Below are 15615 nucleotides of genomic sequence, written 5' to 3'. Positions count from 1 at the left end.
CGAAGAGGAGTGACAACAACTTCAACAAGAGAGAGCTACTCACGAGAGCAGGTTGTAATAAAAAAAACGCAGGAACTGTGGAGCTACGAGAGAAGTCAAATCCCTATCACATTGGTGACAAAGGAAGTGATGACACTAGGATCTGGTCAGGAGGGGCAGATGAAGGACTGAAGCTATCTCACCATTTCAGAGAGCATCATCCATGGTGGAATCCAGAGGCTGAAGAGCTGTTTCAAATGCAGCCAGAATATTGAGCTAACTTCCAACATGCAATGACTGGTGTTTTATACTGTCCAAATGCACCAGCTGTTACCAATTATTTTTGGCTATCCTCAACAGATAGCAAAGCAAGCATAGTACAAAACCGTTGATAAATATGAAGCACTGATGATGAATGCTGCAACATCGATCAACAATCTATCTTACTATCAAATGGAAAACTCTGCTGGTAAAGCTCATGTAACTGAATTGGTGTGTTTTGTAACCAGTATGGAAACTATCACGGAGACCACCTTTATGTTTGATAATACCAGAACTACTAGAACAGAACTAGTGCAAAAGAAAATGTGATTGCTGATAATTATCACAATTGTGAAATAGGAGAAGACCACAATGGACTATATTCATGTGATGTTTGCTTGTTTTAACAATGTAAAATGATGGCAGCTATGAGGGAGTAAGTTGCGCATTTGGTGGTTCCCACTCTGGCCGGACTTTTGGACCTTTTCCCCCCGACTTTTCTGCATTTTTGAGCGCTGGCTTTGAAGGCACTAGTTCCACACATTGTTGTATGGAACAAAGAACCCCAAGGGCTCGAAAAGGGAGAAATAGGAAGACAAGCAAGGGCTGGGTGGAGGTTGCGGCAGAAGACAATATGGCTGATGTCCGGACCCCTGCTGTGACAGCCCTACCATCGAGGGAGGAGTTGATGCAGGTCATTCAAGAGGGCTTCGCTAGGCAGAAACGGGATTGTCTAGATCCGATAAAGGAATCGATCGATCAGCTGGAGTGCAGGCTGGATGCCCATGATCGGACGATTCAGAAGCTGGAGAAAGCACTGGCGGACCAGGAGGAGCACCAAACGGTGGTGAAGCTGGAGGTGGGGATGCTGAAGGATCAGCAAAAAAGGCTGCTGGAGAAGGTAGAGGACCTGGAGAATAGAGCTCGCCAGCAGAACTTAAGAATTGTCGGTCTCGCTGAGGGGGCTGATGCTGGCGCATTTGTGGCGAGTATGTTTCAGAAGCTCCTGGGGAGGGGGCTCTTCCCCGACCATTAAGAACATAAGAACTAGGAGCAGGAGTAGGCCATCTGGCCCCTCGAGCCTGCTCCGCCATTCAATGAGATCATGGCTGATCTTTTGTGGACTCAGCTCCACTTTCCGGCCCGAACACCATAACCCTTAATCCCTTTATTCTTCAAAAAACTATCTATCTTTATCTTAAAAACATTTAATGAAGGAGCCTCTACTGCTTCACTGGGCAAGGAATTCCATAGATTCACAACCCTTTGGGTGAAGTAGTTCCTCCTAAACTCAGTCCTAAATCTACTTCCCCTTATTTTGAGGCTATGCCCCCTAGTTCTGCTTTCACCCGCCAGTGGAAACAACCTGCCCGCATCTATCCTATCGATTCCCTTCATAATCTTATATGTTTCTATAAGATACCCCCTCATCCTTCTAAATTCCAACGAGTACAGTCCCAGTCTACTCAACCTCTCCTCGTAATCCAACCCCTTCAGCTCTGGGATTAACCTAGTGAATCTCCTCTGCACACCCTCCAGTGCCAGTACGTCCTTTCTCAAGTAAGGAGACCAAAACTGAACACAATACTCCAGGTGTGGCCTCACTAACACCTTATACAATTGCAGCATAACCTCCCTAGTCTTAAACTCCATCCCTCTAGCAATGAAGGACAAAATTCCATTTGCCTTCTTAATCACCTGTTGCACCTGAAAACCAACTTTCTACGACTCATGCACGAGCACACCCAGGTCTCTCTGCACAGCAGCATGTTTTAATATTTTATCATTTAAATAATAATCCCGTTTGCTGTTATTCTTACCAAAATGGATAACCTCACATTTGTCGACATTGTATTCCATCTGCCAGACCCTAGCCCATTCACTCAGCCTGTCCAAATCCCTCTGCAGACTTCCAGTATCCTCTGCACTTTTTGCTTTACCACTTATCTTAGTGTCGTCTGCAAACTTGGACACATTGCCCTTGGTCCCCAACTCCAAATCATCTATGTAAATTGTGAACAGTTGTGGGCCCAACACTGATCCCTGAGGGACACCACTAGCTACTGATTGCCAACCAGAGAAACACCCATTAATCCCCACTCTTTGCTTTCTATTAATTAACCAATCCTCTAATCATGCTCCTACTTTCCCCTTAATGCCATGCATCTTTATCTTATGCAACAACCTTTTGTGTGGCACCTTGTCAAAGGCTATTGGAGGTGGACAGGGCGTACAGAGCGCTGGTGAGAAAGCCCCGGCCGGGGGACCCCCCAAGGGCTCCGGTTCCATAGGTTCCTGGACAAGGAGTGTGTTCTCCAGTGGGCGTAGCGTACGCGGAGCTGCAAATGGGACAACAGCGTTTTGTGTGATTACCAGGATCTGAGCGTGGAGGTGGCCAGGAGGAGGGCAGGCTTTAATCAAGTTAAGGCGATCCTGTTCAAGAAGTGGGTGAAATTTGGACTGTTATACCCGGCGCGTCTTTGGGTTACGCACGAGGACCAGCACCATTATTTTGAGTTGCTCGAAGACGTGATGGACTTTGCCAAGAGGAAAGGGCTGGTGCGGAACTGATAACTTTTTGTTTTAAGTTGCAACTTTTTGAGTGATGTTTATATGTTGCTCTTGTCGTTTCTCTTCTGTATTTGAGTTTGGTTGAAGAAGTGGGATGTAAAAGTTATTGGCTTTCTGCGGGATTTCGGTACTTTGGTGGGGGTGGCTGGTGGGGCTTTTTACTTTGTATTACTTTGATTTACACTATTGTGGGGGTTTTCTGTGTGTCGTTTTTTGGATTGTTTCTTATTTTAATTGGGCGATTGTTTGGGGTCGGTTTGATAAGTGAAGTAGTTTTGATGGGCTGGGGGGGAGGGGAGTGAGGGAACAATAGGTGGGAGACTTCTTGGCACCGGAGGCGAGGGCCACCAGGCTAGCTGGGTGAGCTAGTCTACGGAAGCAAAGTTGGGATGCGCATTTAATTAGTCTATGGCAGGGGTTAGGTTACAAAGTGTTGCTGGGGGGAGGGGGGGGAGTTACTCTGCTGACGAGGGAGGGACTTGGGTTTCAGGACAGAAAGGAGGTCGGGGTGGGGGCTGCCAGAAGGTGGGCCGATGGAGGCACGGCGCATGGACTGGGGGCAGGCCCAGGAAAGGGGATGGTTGATCGGTGGAGGGGGGGCACGGTGCTGATCACCTGGAATGTTAGAAGGTTGAACGGGCCGGTCAAGAGGGCATGTGTGTTCGCTCATCTGAGGCGGATGTGGTAATGTTGCAGGAGACACACCTGAAAGTGGCGGATCAAGTCAGGCTAAGGAAGGGTTGGGTCAGTCAGGTCTTTCACTCGGGGCTGGACACCAAGACCAGAGGGGTTGCGATTTTGATCAACAAGCGGGTGCAATTTCAGGTGGACAGTATAGTCTCGAACTGGGCAGGCCGTTATGTCATGGTTAGTGGTAAGCTGGAGAGGAGGAAGGTAGTCTTGGGTTAATGTGTACGCGCCAAATTGGGATTACGTGGAATTTATAAAGAGGCTGCTGGGGAAGATATCTGACCTGGACTCGCACAAGCTGGTTATGGGAGGGGATTTTAATAAGGTCATCGATCCCGGCCCGGCCTGGACCGGTCGTGTTCAAAAACAGGTAAGGCGCCAGCAATGGCAAAGGAACTGATAGGGTTCATGGAGCAGATGGAGGGGGTCGACCCTTGGTGGTTTAGGCAGCCGACGGGGAAGGAGTTTTCTTTCTATTTGCATGTTCACAAGGTTTATTCCCTGATAGACTTTTTCATTTTGAGCAGGGATTTACTGGCATGGGTGGTGGACATGGGGTATTCGGCCATCTCTATTTCATTCATGCCCCACACTGGGTGGAACTGCAGGTTAGTGAGGAGAGCTTCCAGCGCCCGCAATGGAGGTTAGAGGTAGGATTGCTGGCGGACGAGGCAGTGTACGAGAGGCTGAGGAAGTGCATGCAGAATTGCCTGCAGGTTAATGACACGGGGGAAGTCTCAGCAGCGGTGGTCTGGGAGGCGCTGAAAGCAGTGGTGAGAGGGGAGCTGATTTCGATCTGGGCTCATAGGGACAGGATGGATAGGGCAGAGACGGTCCGACTGGTAAAGGAGATCTTGCAGATAGGAAGTATGCGGTGACCGCGGGGGCGGAGCTCTTAAGGGAACGTCGGAGGCTGCAGGCGGCGTTTGGGGTGTTGTCCACAAGTAAGGCAGTGGAGCAGCTTAGAAAGGCGAGGGGTGCATTTTACGAACATGGAGGGAAGGCCAGCAGAATGCTTGCACAGCAGCTTAGGAAGAGGGAGGCGGCCAGGGAAATAGAGGGTGGTTGATGGGGATGGGAACTTGGTAGGGGAGTCGGCAGGGCGTTCAGGGACTTTTACGGTAGGCTCTATTGCTCTGAACCCCCCAAGGGGCCGGAGGGAATGAGTCGCTTTTTGGACGGACTGACCTTCCCAAGAGTGGGTAGAGAGCTGGTAGATGTGCTGGGGGCCCCGATTAGGGCCGAAGAAATAGTTGAGGGCTTGGAGGCAATGCAGTCGGGTAAAGCCCCGGGGCCGGAGAGGTACCCGGTGGAGTTCTATAAAAAGATCTCGGGGATTTTAGGGCTGGTGCTGGTCAAGGTTTTCAATGAGGCAAGGGACACAGGGGTGTTGCCCCCGACGATGTCACAGGCCACTATTTTGTTGATATTGAAGCGGGACAAGAACCCGGAGCTATGCGGTTCATAGCAAACCTGCCCCAAATTTTAAAAAAAACACAGCTAAACTCATAAACTTTAATTAAACTAATTAATTAATTAGTGATGGCTGTCAGATGATGTGCTTGAGCTGCTTGATGTGGGAGCTGGCAGATCCCATTGCGAGCTGCAGCGACCACATCTGCAGTAAGTGTTGGCTGCTCGAAGAGCTCCGGCTCAGAGTTGATGAGCTGGAGTCTGAGCTTCAAACATTGAGGCACATCCGGGAGGGGGAGACTTACCTGGACACTGTGTTTCAGGAGGCAGTCACACCTGTCAGAGTAAGTAGTTTAAATCCTGCCAGTGGCCAGGGACAGCAGGGTGTGACTGCAAGTCAGGCAGGTAAAGGGAACCAGCAGTCAGGAACTCAGGAGCCTCAGTCCTTGACTCTGTCCAACAGGTATGAGGCACTTGCTCCCTGTGTGGATGGCGAACAGGGCTGCAGGAAGGATGAGTCAGCTGACCAAGGCACCATGGTTCAGCAGGCCATTCAAGGGGAGGGAGTAAATAGGCAAGTTGTAGTTGTAGGGGATTCTATTATCAGGGGGATAGATAGTATCCTTTGTGAGCAGGATAAAGAGTCCCGCATGGTATGTTGCCTGCCCGGTGCTAGGGTGCGGGACATCTCTGACCGGCTTGAAAGGATACTGGAGAGGGAGGGGGAGGATCCAGTTGTTGTGGTCCATGTCGGTACCAACAACATAGGCAAGTCCAGGAAAGAGGACCTGTTTAGAGATTATAAAGAGCTAGGATTCAAATTAAAAAACAGGTCCTCAAGGGTCATAATCTCCGGATTACTGCCCGAGCCACGTGCAAATTGGCATAGGGAGGCAAGAATAAGGGAAGTTAACACGTGGCTGAAAGAGTGGTGTGGGAAAGAGGGGTTCCTTTTCATGGGACATTGGCATCAGTTTTGGGACAGGGGGGACCTATACCGTTGGGATGGTCTCCACCTGAACCGAGCTGGGACCAGTGTTCTGGCGAAAAGAATAAATAGGGTGGCCAATAGGACTTTAAACTAAAGATTGGGGGGGGAAGGGAAAGTCAGGGAACCAAGAGGTGAAGTAATCGGTGGGAAGTGTAGCTGCTTAGGAATACAAAAAAGCACGAAAAGACAAAACTCAGGAGAGGTTACGATAGTCCCCATCCCACAAAATATGGCACAGTGTATGGAAAGGCTCAGTAAACCAAGGTCCACCACACTAAGAAAACAAATAGGGACGGTCAATAGAGAATTAAAGGTGCTATATTTAAATGCGCGCAGTGTACGGAACAAGGTAGATGAGTTTGTGGCCCAGATTGTGACTGGCAGGTATGATGTGGTAGGCATCACAGAGACATGGTTGCAGGGGGTTCAGGACTGGCATTTAAACATCCAGGGATTCACAACCTATCGAAAAGACAGGGAGGTGGGCAGAGGGGGCGGGGTTGCCTTGTTAATTAGGAATGAAATTAAATCAATAGCACTAAATGACATAGGGTCAGATGATGTGGAGTCTGTGTGGGTAGAGTTGAGGAACCACAAAGGCAAAAAAACCATAATGGGAGTTATGTACAGGCCTCCTAACAGTGGTCAGGACCGGGGGCACAAAATGCACCACAAAATAGAAAGTGCATGTCAGAAAGGCAAGGTCACAGTGATCATGGGGGACTTCAATATGCAGGTGGACTGGGTAAATAATGCTGCCAGTGGACCCAAGGAAAGGGAATTCATTGAATGTTTACAGGAGGGCTTTTTGGAACAGCTTGTGATGGAGCCCACGAGGGAACAGGCCATTCTGGACTTAGTGTTATGTAATGAGCCAGACTTGATTAAAGATCTTAAAGTAAGGGAGCACTTAGGAGGCAGTGATCATAATATGGTAGAATTCAATCTCCAATTTGAAAGAAAGAAGGTAGAATCAGATGTAAAGGTGTTACAGTTAAATAAAGGTAACTACAGGGGCATGAGGGAGGAACTGACGAAAATCGACTGGGAGCAGAGCCTAGTGGGAAAGACAGTAGAACAGCAATGGCAGGAGTTTCTGGGAGTAATTGAGGACACAGTGCAGAGGTTCATCCCAAAGAAAAGAAAGGTTATCAGAGGGGGGTTTAGGCAGCCATGGCTGACAAAGGAAGTTAGGGAATGCATCAAAGCAAAAGAGAAAGCCTATAATGTGGCAAAGAATAGTGGGAAGTCAGAAGATTGGGAAGGCTACAAAAACAAACAGAGGATAACAAAGAGAGAAATAAGGAAAGAGAGGATCAAATATGAAGGTAGGCTAGCCAGTAACATTAGGAATGATAGTAAAAGTTTCTTTAAATACATTAAAAACAAACGGGAGGCAAAAGTTGACATTGGGCCGCTCCAAAATGACGCTGGTAATTTTGTGATGGGAGACAAGGAAATAGCTGAGGAACTAAATAAGTACTTTGCGTCAGTCTTCACAGTAGAAGACATGAGTAATATCCCACCAATTCCGGAGAGTCAGGGGGCAGAGTTGAATATGGTAGCCATCACAAAGGAGAAAGTGCTAGAGAAACTAAGAGGTCTAAAAATTGATAAATCTCCGGGCCCAGATGGACTACATCCTAGAGTTCTAAAGGAGATAGCTGAAGAAATAGTGGAGGCGTTAGTTATGATCTTTCAAAAATCACTGGAGTCCGGGAAAGTCCCAGAGGATTGGAAAATCGCTGTTGTAACCCCCCTGTTCAAGAAGGGAACAAGGAAAAAGATGGAAAATTATAGGCCAATTAGCCTAACCTCGGTTGTTGGCAAGATTCTAGAATCCATTGTTAAGGATGAGATTTCTAAATTCTTGGAAGTGCAGGGTCAGATTAGGACAAGTCAGCATGGATTTAGTAAGGGGAGGTCGTGCCTGACAAACCTGTTAGAGTTCTTTGAAGAGATAACAAATAGGTTAGACCAAGGAGAGCCAATGGATGTTATCTATCTTGACTTCAAAAAGGCCTTTGATAAGGTGCCTCACGGGAGACTGCTGAGTAAAATAAGGGCCCATGGTATTCGAGGCAAGGTACTAACATGGATTGACGATTGGCTGTCAGGCAGAAGGCAGAGAGTTGGTATAAAAGGTTCTTTTTCGGAATGGCAACCGGTGACAAGTGGTGTCCCGCAGGGTTCAGTGTTGGGGCCACAGCTGTTCTCTTTATATATTAACGATCTAGATGACGGGACTGGGGGCATTCTGGCTAAGTTTGCCGATGATACAAAGATAGGTGGAGGGGCAGGTAGTATGGAGGAGGTGGGGAGGCTGCAGAAAGATTTAGACAGTTTAGGAGAGTGGTCCAAGAAATGGCTGATGAAATTCAACGTGGGCAAGTGCGAGGTCTTGCACTTTGGAAAAAAGAATAGAGGCATGGACTATTTTCTAAACGGTGACAAAATTCATAATGCTGAAGTGCAAAGGGACTTGGGAGTCCTAGTCCAGGATTCTCTAAAGGTAGACTTGCAGGTTGAGTCCGTAATTAAGAAAGCAAATGCAATGTTGTCATTCATCTCAAGAGGCTTGGAATATAAAAGCAGGGATGTACTTCTGAAGCTTTATAAAGCATTAGTTAGGCCCCATTTAGAATACTGTGAGCAATTTTGGGCCCCACACCTCAGGAAGGACATACTGGCACTGGAGCCGGTCCAGCGGAGATTCACACGGATGATCCCAGGAATGGTAGGCCTAACATACGATGAACGTCTGAGGATCCTGGGATTATATTCATTGGAGTTTAGGAGGTTGAGGGGAGATCTAATAGAAGCTTACAAGATAATGAATGGCTTAGATAGGGTGGATGTAGGGAAGTTGTTTCCATTAGCAGTGGAGACTAGAACCCGGGGGCACAGCCTTAGAATAAAAGGGAGTCACTTTAGAACAGAGATGAGGAGAAATTTCTTCAGCCAAAGAGTGGTGGGTCTGTGGAATTCATTGCCACAGAGGGCGGTGGAGGCCGGGACGTTGAGTGTCTTTAAGACAGAAGTTGATAAATTCTTGATTTCTCGAGGAATTAAGGGCTATGGAGAGAGAGCGGGTAAATGGAGTTGAAATCAGCCATGATTGAATGGCGGAGTGGACTCGATGGGCCGAATGGCCTTACTTCCGCTCCTATGTCTTATGGTCTTATGGTCTTATATAGGCCGATCTCCTTGCTTAATGTGGATGCCAAGTTGCTGGCCAAACATTTGGCCTCCAGGATTGAAGATTGTGTGCCGGATGTGATTAGGGAGGATCAAACCGAGTTTGTCAAGGGCAGGCAGTGGTGGCCAATATAAGAAGGTTGCTCAATGTGATCATGATGCCCCCGGAGAGTAGGGAGGTTGAGGTAGTTGTGGCAATGGATGCGGAAAAGGCGTTTGACCGGGTGGAGTGGGGTTATTTATGGGAGGTGCTGGGACGATTTGGGTTTGGAAAGGGCTTTATCGACTGGGTCGGGCTGTTGTACCAGGCCCCAGAGGCTAGTGTAAGGATGAATAGGACGATCTCGGACTATTTTAGACTGTACCGGGGGACAAGACAGGGGTGCCCCCTCCCCACTGTTGTTCGCGTTAGCTATAGAGCCACTGGCAATTGCTCTGAGAGCTTCAAGGGGCTGGTTCGGGGGGGTGGAACATTGAGTCTCGCTGTACGCGGATGACCTGCTCTTATACGTATCGGATCCAGGGGCAGGGATGGGCGAAATTATGGCGATTTGCGGGGAATTTGGCCGGTTTTCAGGGTATAAACTGAACATGGCAAAGAGTGAGATGTTTGTAGTTCAGGCGAGGGGCCAGGAGGGTCGGCTGAGGGAGCTGCCGTTTAGGTTAGTAGGGGACAGATTCAGGTACTTTGTGGTACAAGTGGCGATCGACTGGAGCCAGTTACATAAGTTGAACTTGTCCCGGTTGGTTGAACAGATCAGGGGCGAGTTTCGGAGATGGGATGCGCTCCCGTTGTCGTTAGCTGGGAGAGTGCAGACGGTCAAAATGACGGTCCTACCGAGATTTCTGTTCGTATTTTAGTGTCTCCCAATTTTCATTCTGCGGTCCTTTTTTAAGAGAGTCAATAAAATCATCCTGGGCTTTGTGTGGGCGGGTAAGTCCCCGCACGTGAAGAAGGTGATGCTTGAGCAGAACCAGGGGAGGGGGGCTTGCGCTGCCGAATTTTAGCAATTATTACTGGGCGGCTAACATAGCCATGGTAAGGAAGTGGGTGGTGGGGGCGGGGTGGTTTGGGAGCGGATGGAGGCAGCTTCATGCAGGGGCACCAGTCTGGGGGTGTTGATAACGGCACCTCTGCTATTCCCGCTGGCGCGGTACTCCACCAGCCCCATAGTGGTGGCGGCCCTGAGAATCTGAAGTCAGTGGAGGAGGTACGCTGGAGCAGTGGGAGCATCGGTCTGGTCCCCAATATGTGACAATCACCGGTTTGCCCCGGGGAGTTTAGATGGGGAGCTCCGAGTATGGCGAAGGGCGGGAATTGAGAGGATGGGGGACTTGTTTTTAGAGGGGAGCTTCCCTAGCTTGAGGGCGCTGGAGGAGAAGTTTGGGTTGGCAAGGGGGAACAAATTTAGGTATTTACAGGTGTGGGACTTTCTGCGTAGGCAGGTATCATCCTTCCCACTCCTGCCACTAAGGCGGATCCAGGATAGGGTAGTGTCTAGAGGATGGTTGGGGGAGGGGAGCGTCTCGGACATCTACAAAGAACTTATAGGGGCGGAGGAGACGCAGACCGAGGAGCTGAAGCGTAAGTGGGAGGAGGAGCTTGGTGGTGAGATGGAGGATGGCATAAGGGCGGACGTGTTGAGCAGAGTCAACGCGACCGCAACATGCGCCAGGCTCAGCTTGATCCAATTCAAGGTGGTCCCACATGACAGTGAATGAGTCGATTCTTTGGGGTAGAGGACAGGTGTGCAAAATGTGTGGGAGGACCAGCGAACCATGTTCTGGGCGTGTCCAAAACTTAGGCGATATTGGCCGGGATTTGCGGACATCATCTCCAGATTATTGAAAACAAGGGTGGCAATGAGTCCAGAGATGGCAATTTTTGGGGTTTCGAAGGACCCGGGAGTCCAGGAGGAGAAAGAGGCAGGCGTTTTGGCCTTTGCTTCCCTGGTAGCCCGGAAATGGATACTGCTAGCTTGGAGGGACTCAAAGCCCCCGAAGTCGGAGACCTGGCTGACTGACATGGCGAGCTTTTTTGGCCTAGAGAAGATTACGTTCGCCTTGAGAGGGTCACTGTTAGGGTTCGCCCGGAGGTGGCAACCATTGCTTGACTTCTTCGCGGATAATTAATCGTCAGCAGTGGGTGGGGGGGGAGGGGGGTAGCATAGAATAGGGGGTCAATTAGGCGGGTCTTGGTGGGATGGGAGTCGGTGATTGCACTATGTTAATTGTTTTTTGTACATTGTTTTATACTGTTGTTTGTAATGCCAAAAATACCTCATTAAAATTGTTTATTTAAAAATGTAAACTGATATATCGTATAGATTGTAAATTGTATGTAATCTTAAGAAATGTTTAAAGTTGGAAAGGGTACAGTTAATTATGTCTGTGAATATTGATGGTTCATTACTTATTTAGGAGGGAGGTGTGATGCCTGGGAGATCATTAGGAAATTTGATCAAAGATGTAGTGAGTAATTATAGGGGTACAACCAGAGGTATACGCCCTCACCTGGCCTGAGTTACATTGTCCCATTCAGACTTAAACTCATTAATGGGAATAAACAGGATACTCCTGTTCAGCCGGGGTGATTCACTCAAAAATCAAGATTTGACCAGCCATTAGCCCATTACAGAGTCTGATGGCTTCTTTTGTCCGTATATTGCAGGTTAATTGCATATTCATGGAACAACCCTGTTATTTTGTGTAAATGGGAGTGGGTAATTAAAATCCCAGATAATAGTGATGAGTTCAAGTCTGGACTTGCCTGGATGGAACTATCTTTGAAGGGCTGGGGCGGAGCTTAGAGAGCTAAAAGAATCCTGTTCGAACAGGTGGAGGCAGAAGGATTTGAAAAGGGAGTGGGAAAAGTCATGAAAAGCTGCCACAGAGACAGGCTTTTGGAGCGAGTCTGAAGGAGGTTCACTAACAGTAGTAACATGTTCTGTAAATGCAAGTATCATTTTTGCCTCTCTGTGTAAGTGGAGTTGAGAGCTGTATGTTCACTTTACATGCTGTTTAGTGGGAAATCATGTGTTAGGGTTAAGAGATACATGTGAGCTGTTCTTGTTCGGTTTGAAGTTTAAAAGTTGAAATAGTGTTTTCCTTGTTACAATAAAGTTTTGTTTGTAAAAAATAACCAAGCCCTATTTCTTATGCAATCATTCCTGGAGTGAATCGATCTTTTCATCTGAAAAAATAGAAAAATCGCTGCGGCTCTGGTCCAGTTTCTTAGCCACTGTTGGGATCTAGTCTGACGTCTGCAACACTGTCTATATCTGTCTATAGTTTGTCTATATCTATCTATGGTTCTATCATGTCTTATGGCTCTGCTGATGGTTTTGTCTATAGCTCAGCCTGACTGTCCATGATTCAATCTATAGTTCCTTTAATAGTTCTGTCACTCTATTCGCAGCACTATCTTTACATTTGTAAAGACTTATCTTACCATGCTTTTCATAGCTATGTGTAGTCCCACTGTCCATGAATTTGGCTCTAACTAGGTGTGTCCATGGTTTCATCTATAACTACTTGGATAGAACAGTCTGCTATTGTATCCACAGGTCCATCCTTAACGTTTCCTGGAGCTCTATCTTGTGAATATGTGCACTGGTATTTATAGCTTTGTTTGAGCTGTCCATGGCTCTTCGGTGCTTCCCATAAGTTTGCAGAATCTTCCCATCTGGCGTATAAGTTGGGAAGTGAGAGTGGAGGTGAGAGTGATTTCCACTTGGAGGATCTTGTGATCTTGCACTGGTCTGCTCATTGTATATGCATGTGTGAGCAACATAAGAACATAAGAACTAGGAACAGTAGTAGGCCATCTGGCCCCTCGAGCCTGCTCCGCCATTCAATGAGATCATGGCTGATCTTTGTGGACTCAGCTCCACTCTCCGGCCCGTACACCATATCCCCGAATCCATTTATTCTTTAGAAAGGTATCTATCTTTTTCCTAAAAAGTTTAAAGAAGGAGCCTCAACTGCTTCACTGGGCAAGGAATTACAGAGATTCACAACCCTTTGGGTGAAGAAGTTCCTCCTAAACTCGGTCCTAAATCTACATCCCCTTATTTTGAGGCTATGCCCCCTAGTTCTGCTTTCCCCGACCAGTGGAAACAGCCTGCCCGCATCTATCCTATCAATTCCCTTCATAATTTTATATGTTTCAATAAGATCCCCCCCCGCATCCTTCTAAACTCCAATGAGTACAGTCCCAGTCTACTCAACCTCTCGTCATAATCTAATCCCCTCAACTCTGGGATCAACCTAGTGAATCTCCTCTGCACTCCCTCCAGTGCCAATATGTCCTTTCTCAGGTAAGGAGACCAAAACTGAACACAATACTCCAGATGTGGCCTCACCAACACCTTATACAATTACAGCATAACCTCCCTAGTCTTGAACTCCATCCCTCTAGCAATGAAAGACAAAACTCGATTAGCCTTCTTAATTACCTGTTGCACCTGCACACCAACTTTTTGCGACTCGTGCACCAGCACACCCAGGTCCCTCTGCACAGCAGCATGTTTTTACATCTTACCGTTTAAATAATAATCCATTCTGCTGTTATTCCTCCCAAAATGGATAGCCTCACACTTGGCAACATTGAATTCCATCTGCCAGACCCTAGCCCATTCACCTAACCTATCCAAATCCTTCTGCAGACTTCCGGTATCCTCTGCACTTTTTGCTTTACCACTCATCTTAGTGTCGTCTGCAAACTTTGCCACAATGCACTTGGTCCTCAACTCCAAATCATCTATGTAAATTGTGAACAACTGCGGGCCCAACACTGATGCTTGAGGGACCCCACTAGTTACAGGTTGCCAACCAGAGAAACACCCATTTATCCCCACTCTCTGCTTTCTGTTAGTTAGCCAATCCTCTACCCATGCTACCACTTTACCCTCAATGCCATGCATCTTTAGTTTATGCAGCAACCTTTTGTGTGGCACCTTGTCAAAAGCTTTCTGGAAATCCAGATATACCACATCCATTGGCTCCCCGTTATCTACTGCACTGGTAATGTCCTCAAAAAATTCTACCAAATTAGTCAGACATGACCTACCCTTTATGAACCCATGCTGCGTCTGCCCAATGGGACAATTTCCCTCCAGGTGCCCCGCTATTTCCTCCTTAATGATAGATTCCAGCATTTTCCCTACAACCGAAGTTAAGCTTACCGGCCTATAATTACCCGCTTTCTGCCGACCTCCTTTTTTAAACAGTGGTGTCACGTTTGCTACTTTCCAATCCTCTGGGACCACCCCAGAGTCTAGTGAACTTTGATAAATTATCACTAGTGCGTTTACAATTTCCCTAGCCATCTCTTTTAACACTCTGGGATGCATCCCATCAGGGCCAGGAGACTTGTCTACCTTTAGCCCCATTAGCTTGCCCAATACTGCCTCCTTAGTGATTACAATCATCTCAAGGTCCTCACCTATCATATCTTTATTTCCATCAGTCACTGGCATGTTATTTGTGTCTTCCACTGTGAAGACTGACCCAAAAAACCTGTTCAGCTCCTCAGCCATTTCCCGGTCTCCTATTATTAAATCTCCCTTCTCATCTTCCAAAGGACCAATATTTACCTTAGCCACTCTTTTTTGTCTTATATATTTGTAGAAGCTTTTACTATCTGCTTTTATGTTCTGAGCAAGTTTACTTTCATAGTCTACCTTACTCTTCTTTATAGCTTTTTTAGTAGCTTTCTGTTGTCCCCTAAAGACTTCCCAGTCCTCTAGTCTCCCACTAATTTTTGCCACTTTGTATGTTTTTTCCTTCAATTTGATACTCTCCCTCACCTCCTTAGATATCCACGGTCGATTTTTCCCCTTTCTACCGTCTTTCTTTTTTGTCGGTATGAACCTTTCCTGTACACTGTGAACGATCGCTCGGAAGGTTCTCCACTGTTCCTCAACTGCTTCACCATGAAGTCTTTGCTCCCAGTCTACCGTAGCTAGTTCTTCTCTCATCTCATTGTAATCGCCTTTGTTTAAGCACAAAACACTAGTGTTTGATTTTACCTTGTCATCCTCCAACTGTATTTTAAATTCCACCATATTGTGGTCGCTCCTTCCAAGAGGATCCCGAACTATGAGATCATTAATCAATCCTGCCTCATTACACAGGACCAGATCTAGGACCGCTTGTTCCATTGTAGGTTCCATTACATACTGTTCCAGGAAATTATCCCGGACACATTCTATAAACTCCTCCTCAAGGCTGCCTTTACCAACCTGGTCAAACCAATCGACATGCAGATTAAAATCTCCCATGATAACTGCTGTACCATTTCTACATGCATCCGTTATTTCTTTGCTTATTGCCTGCCCTACCATCCTGTTACTATTTGGTGGCCTATAAACTACTCCTATCAGTGACCCTTTCGCCTTACTATTCTTGATTTCCACCCAAATTGATTCAACCTTGTCCTCCATAGCACCAATATCATCCCTTACTATTGCCCGGATGCCATCCTTAAACAACAAAGCTACACCACCGCC

The sequence above is a fragment of the Scyliorhinus torazame genome, chromosome 2 (genome assembly GCF_047496885.1).
Source record: "Scyliorhinus torazame isolate Kashiwa2021f chromosome 2, sScyTor2.1, whole genome shotgun sequence".
Classification (NCBI taxonomy): domain Eukaryota; kingdom Metazoa; phylum Chordata; class Chondrichthyes; order Carcharhiniformes; family Scyliorhinidae; genus Scyliorhinus; species Scyliorhinus torazame.
Note: the sequence above shows the minus strand (reverse complement) of the source record.